The sequence below is a fragment of the Pinus tabuliformis genome, chromosome 2_1 (genome assembly GCF_031772625.1).
Source record: "Pinus tabuliformis cultivar Carrire ecotype Pingquan chromosome 2_1, CPIR1, whole genome shotgun sequence".
Classification (NCBI taxonomy): Eukaryota; Viridiplantae; Streptophyta; class Pinopsida; order Pinales; family Pinaceae; genus Pinus; species Pinus tabuliformis.
In genome coordinates, this window is record NC_142299.1 from 434,818,434 (window position 1) to 434,827,770 (window position 9,337).

At 39.3% G+C, this 9,337-nt stretch overlaps 1 pseudogene; it reads left to right on the top strand.

The window, feature by feature from the left end:
- Nucleotides 1-1,521: 1,521 nt before the first annotated feature.
- LOC149200763 (disease resistance protein RUN1-like) lies at nt 1,522-8,816 on the top strand (annotated as a pseudogene).
- Nucleotides 8,817-9,337: the final 521 nt, after the last annotated feature.

The window sequence follows — 9,337 nt, forward strand, 5'->3', positions numbered from 1 at the left end:
ATAAACCCATACGGTTATATAACTTCAATAAACCCATACATACCATTATATAACTTCCTAAGAAGTGTTGGTTAGATCATTATAAATATCCTTATATGTACTTATGTAACTTCTCATAAATTATTGGGGAGATCATTTTTAAGAGAGGTGGATTAGAAGAGTATCTCATTTATCAAGAAAGAAATTTGCAACTTTGAATCAATTGTCTCCAAGAATGACTAGAAAGCATGAGTATTGCTCGCTGAAGGAAATTATCATGAAAGGGATTCCTGTTCGGCCTGTACTGTAACCTCAATTAGAGTCTCCATAGAGGGAGACATGTCCTCCTACATGGCCATCACATGTCCAATAGCTCTTACACAACTATACTACCAAGCCCTCATTTCATTTCCCAGTGTTGTTAGTAGTCAATAATAAGGGGTTAGTTACGAACTTGTGACTTCATCATGGCCCGCTCCTCATTTCATAGCGTTGTTAGTAGTCAATAATAGGGTGTTAGTGTAGAACTTGTGAATTCATCGTGGCGCACTCCAAGGTTGGCTAGTGTAGAAAAAATAGATATTGAAACAGAATGGATTTACCATTTGAGCTAGTAAATCCTGAACATGAGTATGTACGAGCATTTGTCTGACTACTATGATTTACCATTTGAGCTAGTAAATCCTTTACTAATGATGCCATAACCCTTCCATATCATGTCATCTACCGTGCACAGGGAGCTCACACGAAAAGTTGCTTTTGAGAAAATTGTGGCGAAAAGGTGTGTGATAGTCCGGATTCTACCTACCGTGCACAGGAAGCTCACACTCGAAAAGTTGCTTTTCGGAAAGTTGCCTACCCTGCACAGGAAGCTCACACTCGAAAAGTTGCTCTTGGGAAAGTTGTGTCGAAAAGGAGTGTGATAGTCTGCATTCTACCGTGCACAGGAAGCTCACACTCGAAAAGTTGCTTTTAGGAAAGTTGTGGCGAAAAGGTGTGTGATGGTTCGCAGGAAGTGGGTAGTGGGCACCAATAGAAAACGACCAAATCGTTGAGACTTTGATGTCTAAGGACCAATAAACAAATTTTATGTTGGCGAGTGTTTCTTGTGTTTCTTGGCGACTTGAAAATTACAGAAAGCAACCTTATACACTAGGGATTCAATCGTTTAAATAACTAGGTATTGATACATAGACAAAATAGCAAAGGTGCAGCTGGTAACTTCATTGGAGTTGCTAGATCATTCAGTCGAAAATATAGAGGTTGAGCTCACATTCCCCAATATCTGTAACACATTTTAGTTATTGCTTCTTTGTTATTCTATATCCAATGGCAAATATGATTAACTTAACAACAGTTGGTGACGCTACATGTTCGGCATCCACCTCATAGGGCAATAGCTACAGGTATGTTTTTGATGTATTCATAAACCACCGTGGTCCTGACGTGAAGAAAGGCCTCGCCAGTCATATCTACCGTCGCCTGAAAGAACATGGATTAAGAGTATTTTTGGACCAGCCATAATTACAAAAGGGAGAGAACATGATTTCTCAAATCGAAGAGGCTATTCAAACTTCCACGGTGCATGTAGCGATCTTTTCTCCAAGATATGTTGAATCTCGTTGGTGTCTCAACGAATTAGTATTGATGTTGGAGTCGGGCTCAACAATTATTCCCGTCTTTTATCATGTCAATCCTTGGGAACTTCGGTGGACACGGAACCAAGATGGAGTTTATGCTCGAGCCCTGAGCATACTTTGGTGTATCCTTCTGTGTAAAGAGGACGAAAATGGAGCGTATGCTCGAGCCCTGTGCATATTGGAAAAGAAGACAACAATAGATCCTCAAACCAATACAAAGAGGCCACGGCATAACTCGAACACTATTGAGAAATGGAGGAATGCCCTTTCTATTGTAGCAGACACAAGCGGCATTTACCTGAAGGCGTGTAATGGGTAAGAGCACCCTTGCTTCTCCCTTCTTAGCTTTTAATTTGCTGGATTAATAAGGATATCGATATTTTTGTAGGCGTTCCTTACCAGACATTTATTGTGGATATTATTCAGTGACAAAGGGCTGCTTGTTGATGAGGTTGTTGAACAAGTTCTGAAAAAAGTTCGCAGACCACTTCTTAATGTCGCTAAATATCCAACTGGCCTGTTTGAAAAAGTAAAGGATGTGGACATCACAGTGTCACTGCAACGGCAAAGCAGGAAGCCCAATATTGTGGAAATTGCGGGTCTTGTCGGAATTGGAAAAACGACAATCGCCAAAGAATTATTCAATCGGGAGATGTCAAATTACGATCGATCTTGCTTCTTGTCTAATGTCAGATCAGGAAATTTGCTTTCCCTGCAGAGTAACCTTTGTTGAAATTGTAATTTCAACTGCCGTGGAGCGACAACGACCGCAGCGTAGTTTTCAGAAAACCGCAATGGAGTCCATCGCAGTGTCTTTCTCGCAATGGTGGTTTTTCCTCGAATTGCAGCGATACAATCAGCTACTGACACGTGCCCAGAGCCACTGTTCCAAAACAACTTTTCATCGGAGCATAAAGATCAGTCAAAAAAGTCCGCACGATATTGATTGCAACCGTCTGATTGAATTCAACGCTGTCCACCGTCGATTGAAGCCAGGGCTGCGTACAAGTCTGCACCATGACTTGCGTGAAGTGAAAGTTTTTTTTGTTTGACCACCGTTCTGTCAGTAAAGCACTTTAATGAAATTTACTGCAGTCGTAATTGTTGGTAAAGATTTTAATTTTATTAGTTTTTTTATTACACGGGAGTATGGCAAGAAAAACTGCATTGTCCTGTTATGTTTTTGTGTTAGTTGCATATGTGAAATGCAATATACGCAGCAGTGTGTATTGTAATTATTTTTTGTTGAGAAAACAAACAGGGTATGCGCAGCAGCGCAAGGGTAATGCCTTTTGTTGAGAGATTGAAATGAAACACGCAGCAGCGTGAATGTTTTAGTTTGTTGAGAGCACGAAATGCAAGAGAGGGGCAACAGCGTGATGGCAAGAAGGAGAAGCACAGCAGTGCGAATGTAAGCAGTGTGAAGGTAAGTATTCATTTGAGAAATGAGTGGGAACACGCAGCAGCGTGAAGAAATGTTTTGTGTTGTTCATTGAGAATATGAAATGTGGAATGCGCAGCAGCGCATATGCAAGTTTTTTTTTTTTTACACAGCAGTGTAGAGTCAAAGAGTGGGTAGAAGCACAGCAAATATGAATGTAGTTTTTTTTTGTTTGCATATGAAATGCAAGTGAGGCACAGCAGTGCGAGAGTTGTTGTTTGTTGAAACGAAAAGGGAAGCACGCATCAGTGCACAAGTGAAGAATTTTCACACAACAGTGTGAATGTTTTCTTTGGGGTATACGCAACAGCGTAATGTAATTTGTTTTGTTGAGAAAATATATACACAGCAGTGTGCATGGTATGTTGATGTTGTTTTGTTGAAATGTAATCTGAAAATGCAGCAGTGCAAATGTTCACAGCAGTGTGTTGTTTTTTAGCAGAAACAGAGTGTTTTGTTTTTACACACAGCAGTGTAAAAATATACAGCTGAGACAGAGTAATTTCTTTTTTATGAAAGACTTAAAGTTTTTCTTGGAACTGCATTTAAAGCGTTCCCTGGTTGAAATACCTCTGTTCAGAGGAAGATGTTTTTGTAACAGCAGTTGTGAAATCCCTCTGTGTGAGGAAGATGATTTATGTAACAGTTGGTTTCCTGTTAATGAATAGAAATTTTTTTTGTGTTACTGAAACTCTGTCCTCAGCAAAACAATTTTTAGCTTCCCTGTGCTAAAATCCTGTGTGTTAAAAATAGAGCATCAGTCTCTGTTCTGTTCAGTTAATTTTGTTTTGGAATTTATCAGAAAATTCCCAACAGTGGTATCAGAGTTTGTCTAGGCTCTTTGAAGGGGTCAAAGAAGCTGAAGAAAGGATTTTTTGCTGCAGCAGGTTCTCCAGCAGAGTGAAGACTCAGTGAAAAATCCAAGGTATTTCTCAAGCTAGTTTTTGTGTTACTGTTGAGGACAGTTAGTGATTTTAAAATACACAGTCAGTTATTTTAATACACAGTCAAATGGCGAGGTCAAGGAAGAAAGTCTCCAATCCTCTTAAGGATGCGTCTCCCTCTACTACTAAAATAGAAGACAATCAATTTGAAAGCATTCTATTTGAGGCTCCAAGGCTCAATGGGAACTTTTATATATGGGAAGTGAAAATGAGGACTTTCTTACAGTCTCAAGGGATTAAAATTTGGGAATTAGTGATTAATGATAGCAGGATGGATAAAGAATCCAAGGAGTACAATGCAAAAGCAGCAAAGACAATCTTGAGTGGGCTACCTGATTCTGTAAAGAAGAATCTAGGAAAACATTCATTAGCAAAGGATATATGGGACAAACTTCATGACCTTCACTCAAAAGGAGCACTGACCATGACCATCAATCAAAAGGGAGATCCTGAACCCATCATAAAAGCTGAAAATGAGAATGATGACATCAAGGCTGAAGCAGACCTAGAAGATGAAAAGAATGAAAAGGACTTTGTAGAAGAACTCCTCGCTCAACTTATGGCTGCCATGGAAGAGATTAACAATTTGAAAAAGGAAATTGAGGCACTTAAGAAGATAGCTCCAGTTGGTAACCAAGATCAAACAAGGAAGAAAGTTGACCTCATCAAGCTTCAAGTACAAGAAAGGGATGAAGAGCTTGTCAAGCTTAAGAAGGAATTTCATCAAAGCAAAAGAAGCATCATGAAGAAGTCATATCCATGACAAATCAATTGAATAAAGCAAAGAAGCAAGAAAATACCTTGTCAAGTCAACTTGAACAAAGGCACAAGAGCGTGAACAAACTTGAAGAAGAGATTGGTCAGTACAAAGTAGAGGTCTCCTCCCTTAAGTCTCAATTACAAGAAGCCAGGGAATAGGCACAAGAAGCTAAGAAGAAAATGGAGAGCAGTTAAGCAAAGAATGAAGAAATCTTCAAAATGACGTGAGATATCATCTCCCTTAAAATAGTAGCGGCTGAAGCTACTCGTAGCAAGGAAGAAACTGAGGAACAACTTGCAAAGAAGAATAATGAGTATGAAAGATTGGAAGAAGAGATTGTCCTCCTCAGAAAAAAGGTTGAAGGGATGAACAAAATCATGAAGAGCTCTCAAGCCTTGGATGACATGCTCAGCTATCACAGATGTCCATCTGATAAATCAGGACTAGGGTATGCAGGTGAACCCTCAAACAAGAATGAAAATGCTTTAAGCAAAAGAGATGTGAAGAAGCCAGAAAGAAATTGTGATGCTCCTAGTTCCAGCAAAGGCAAGGAGAAAAATCAAGGCTACAATAGAAGAACTCCTATTCCAAGAAAAAATCTTGCTCCAAGTAGAAAACCAGCTCCAAAAAGAAATGTAGATGATGTCAAAGAGGCAAGAGGCAATGGTTATCATTAAAGGATTTCAAGGCAGAAAGGCTTCAGAAGTACATCATGGAAACCTCCATCTCCCAGGTACCAAAGTTCATTTTTTGGTTATTGTTATTGTTGTTCAAACTTTGGTCATATGGCAAAAGACTGTAAAGCATCTCATAGAGATAGATGTTATAATCTCCGACAACCTCCAAGAAACAATTTTACAAGAAGAAATCATGAAATCTTATTCATGAACAATGTAGAATGCTTCAAATGTCATAACATTAGTCATATGGCACGTGATTGTAACTTAACATGGGATCTTACACAAGCTAGAACCATGCAAAAGAAAAAAGTTACACAAGTATGGAGAAGGAAGGAAATACAGTCCAAAAGTCCCTTGAGCTCCCTAGCCAATCTAAGTTTTTTTTTTAGAAGATTCTGCCAAAAGGAGACGATGCATACAGTTAGGGGGAGCCTGTAATTCTTGATCATTATTGCTGAACTATATTAACAGTCATTCTTTGATGAAGATCTTCTTATAGGGAAAAGATATAGAATTAAATCTGCCATAAGAGTAGATAAAAAAAAAAAAAAAAAAAGTTGCAGGATAGCTTGGAGATGCAAAGATTGGAAATCTTGCTTGAGGCAGAGAGAGAGGATATTACATGATTGGAGTGCCTGAGCACAACAGTGAGAGCGATGAAAGGAAAGCGGATACGAATAGGCAGAAAAATTTTGAAAAAATTTTGAGTTTTTTGATGAAATGTCTGGGTATAACTGATAACCCAGCAGTTGAAATTAAAGGGGAGTGTTGAAATTGTAATTTCAACTGCCATGGAGCGACAGCGACCACAGCGTAGTTTTCAGAAAACCGCCATGGAGTCCATCGCACTGCCTTTCTCGCAATGGTGGTTTTTCCTCAAATGGCAGCGATACAATCAGCTGCTGACACGTGCCCGGAGCCACTGTTCCAAAACAGCTTTTCATCGGAGCATAAAGATCAGTCAGAAAAGTCCGTGCGATATCGATTGCAACCGTCCGATTGAATTCAATGTTGTCCACCGTCGATTGAAGCCAGGGCTGTGCACAAGTCTGCACCATGACTTGCGTGAAATGAAAGTTTTTTTTGTTTGACCGCCGTTCTGTCAGTAAAGCACTTTAATGAAATTTACTGCAGTCGTAATCGTTGGTAAAGATTTTAATTTTATTAGTTTTTTATTACACGGGAGTATGGCAAGAAAAACTGCATTGTCCTATTATGTTTTTGTGTTAGTTGCATATGTGAAATGCAATATACGTAGCAGTGTGTATTGTAATTATTTTTTGTTGAGAAAACAAACAGGGTATGCGCAGCAGCGCAAGGGTAATGCCTTTTGTTGAGAGATTGAAATGAAACACGCAGCAGCGTGAATGTTTTAGTTCGTTGAGAGCACGAAATGCAAGAGAGGGGCAGCAGCATGATAGAAAGAAGGAGAAGCACAAGAGTGCGAATGTAAGCAGTGTGAAGGTAAGTATTCGTTTGAGAAATGAGTGGGAACACGCAGCAACATGAAGAAATGTTTTGTGTTGTTCATTGAGAATATGAAATGTGGAATGCGTAGCAGCGCATATGCAAGTTTTTTTTTTTTTACACAGCAGTGTAGAGTCAAAGAGTGGGTAGAAGCACAGTAAATATGAATGTAGTTTTTTGTTGTTTGCATATGAAATGCAAGTGAGGCACAGCAGTGCGAGAGTTGTTGTTTGTTGAAACGAAAAGGGAAGCACGCATCAGTGCACAAGTGAAGAATTTTCACACAGCAGTGTGAATGTTTTCTTTGGGGTATACGCAACAGCGTAATGTAATTTGTTTTGTTGAGAAAATATATACGCAACAGCGCGTATGGTATGTTGATGTTGTTTTGTTGAAATGTAATGTGAAAATGCAGCAGTGCAAATGTACACAACAGTGTGTTGTTTTTCAGCAGAAACAGAGTGTTTTGTTTTTACACACAGCAGTGTAAAAATATACAGCTGAGACAGAGTAATTTCTTTTTTATGAGAGACAGTGAAAGTTTTTCTTGGAACTGCATTTAAAGCGTTCCCTGGTTGAAATCCCTCTGTTAAGAGGAAGATGTTTTTGTAACAGCAGTTGTGAAATCCCTCTGTGTGAGGAAGATGATTTATGTAACAATTGGTTTTCTGTTAATGAATAGAAAAAAAAAATTGTGTTGCTGAAACTCTGTCCTCAGCAAAACAATTTTTAGCCTGTGTTTTAAAAACAGAACATCAGTCTCTGTTCTGTTCAGTTAATTTTGTTTTGGAATTTATCAGAAAATTCCCAACAACCTTCTTAACCGTTTGAGTCTCTCGAATGTACATATAAACAACATTTATGAAGGTTGGGCCTTCAAAAGGCATATCTCTTTTTCTAACCATGCTCTCATAGTTTTAGACGATGTTAATCATATTAATCAACTAGATGCATTATTTTCCCCACTTAAAGATACTATTCATCCAGGAAGCTTAATTTTAATTACAACTCGCAATAAAGACGTGCTCACAAGCTCAGGGATCGCAGAGTCCTCTATCTACACGTTGAAAGGCCTAAATCGAGAGCACTCGCAAGAACTCTTTTGCTCCCATGCCTTTGGTCAGCCTCGTCCTGCGTTGGGACTTGAGGACGTGGTGGAAAAGTTTTTGGATATCTGCAATGGGTTGCCCTTATCTCTTAGAAAGTGCTTGGAGCCCTTCTTTGTGGACAATATGATTTAGAATATTGGAGAGCGCAATTGCACAAAACCTCCAAAATACTTCCCAGCGATATTCAAAGCACACTTAAAATTAGTTATGACGCCTTGGATAAAGAGGAAAAACAAATATTCTTAGACATTGCCTGTTTTTTCATTGGAGAACACAGGGATACCGTCATCAGAATACTGGACGGATCCGGTTGGGAAGGATGGCTGGGTCTTCGTAACCTAGAGAACAGATCCATTGTCGAGGTCGACAGTGAAAACTGTATAAGAATGCACGACCAGGTTAGAGACCTTGGCAGAGATCTCACAAAGGAAACTCCTGAGCTTCGGCTTTGGTGGTTGACTGACAGCTTTCTTCATAATCTTTCTACGCGATCTCCTGTAAGTATTTTGTAGATTTCAATGGGCTTCAAAATAAAGTTGCGTTAATCCTTTGAAGTTTTGAAGTATTACAACTTTGCAAGATTGACCATCTTGTTTCTAATAGTTCGAGGTGATCAATTCAGGTGCGTGGAATTAGCGTGGTTCACGGAAATGTCTCTGAACAATCTTTGGAAACCCTTGCGGACAGCTTCAACCTAACCAGCTTAAAGCTGCTTAGGGTTGAAGGTTATTTTGTTGAACGCCTATTACGGGCTGGGCAGTTACCACAACTAATATATCTCCGCTGGGAGAATTGACCGTACTCGTCCTTACCTTCCGGGATTTCACTAAATACTTTACGAGTTTTATATATACAGAAGGTGAGCCACCTGCAAACACTGTGGCAACATAAATCTCAGGTAATCTTTTCTTTTTTCTTTGAAACAGATTTTTGTTTTGTTTTTCTCCAAATTATAAAAATTGCTTGCACTTGAGAATTGTCTTCGCATACCACAATGCCAGAATGTTCACATTTACAGTGTCGAACCCACTTTATTAATGTACATTGCAGGCACCTCTAGAATTGAGGGAATTGTATATTCGTGCTCCCCTTTCAAAAGTTCCAAAGTCTATTGGAACGCTGAAGCACCTCCCAAAATTTGTCTTGTGGGGGAGTCACCTAGAAATCTTGCCAAATGAATTCTGTCACATGGATTCCTTAAAACACCTTGCATTAAGGTATTGCTGCAGTCTGCAGGCGCTCCCAAACTCACTGGGGAACTTAACAGCTCTCCAAAGTCTTTACTTGGGCAGCTGTTTTGCTCTGCATACGCTCCCA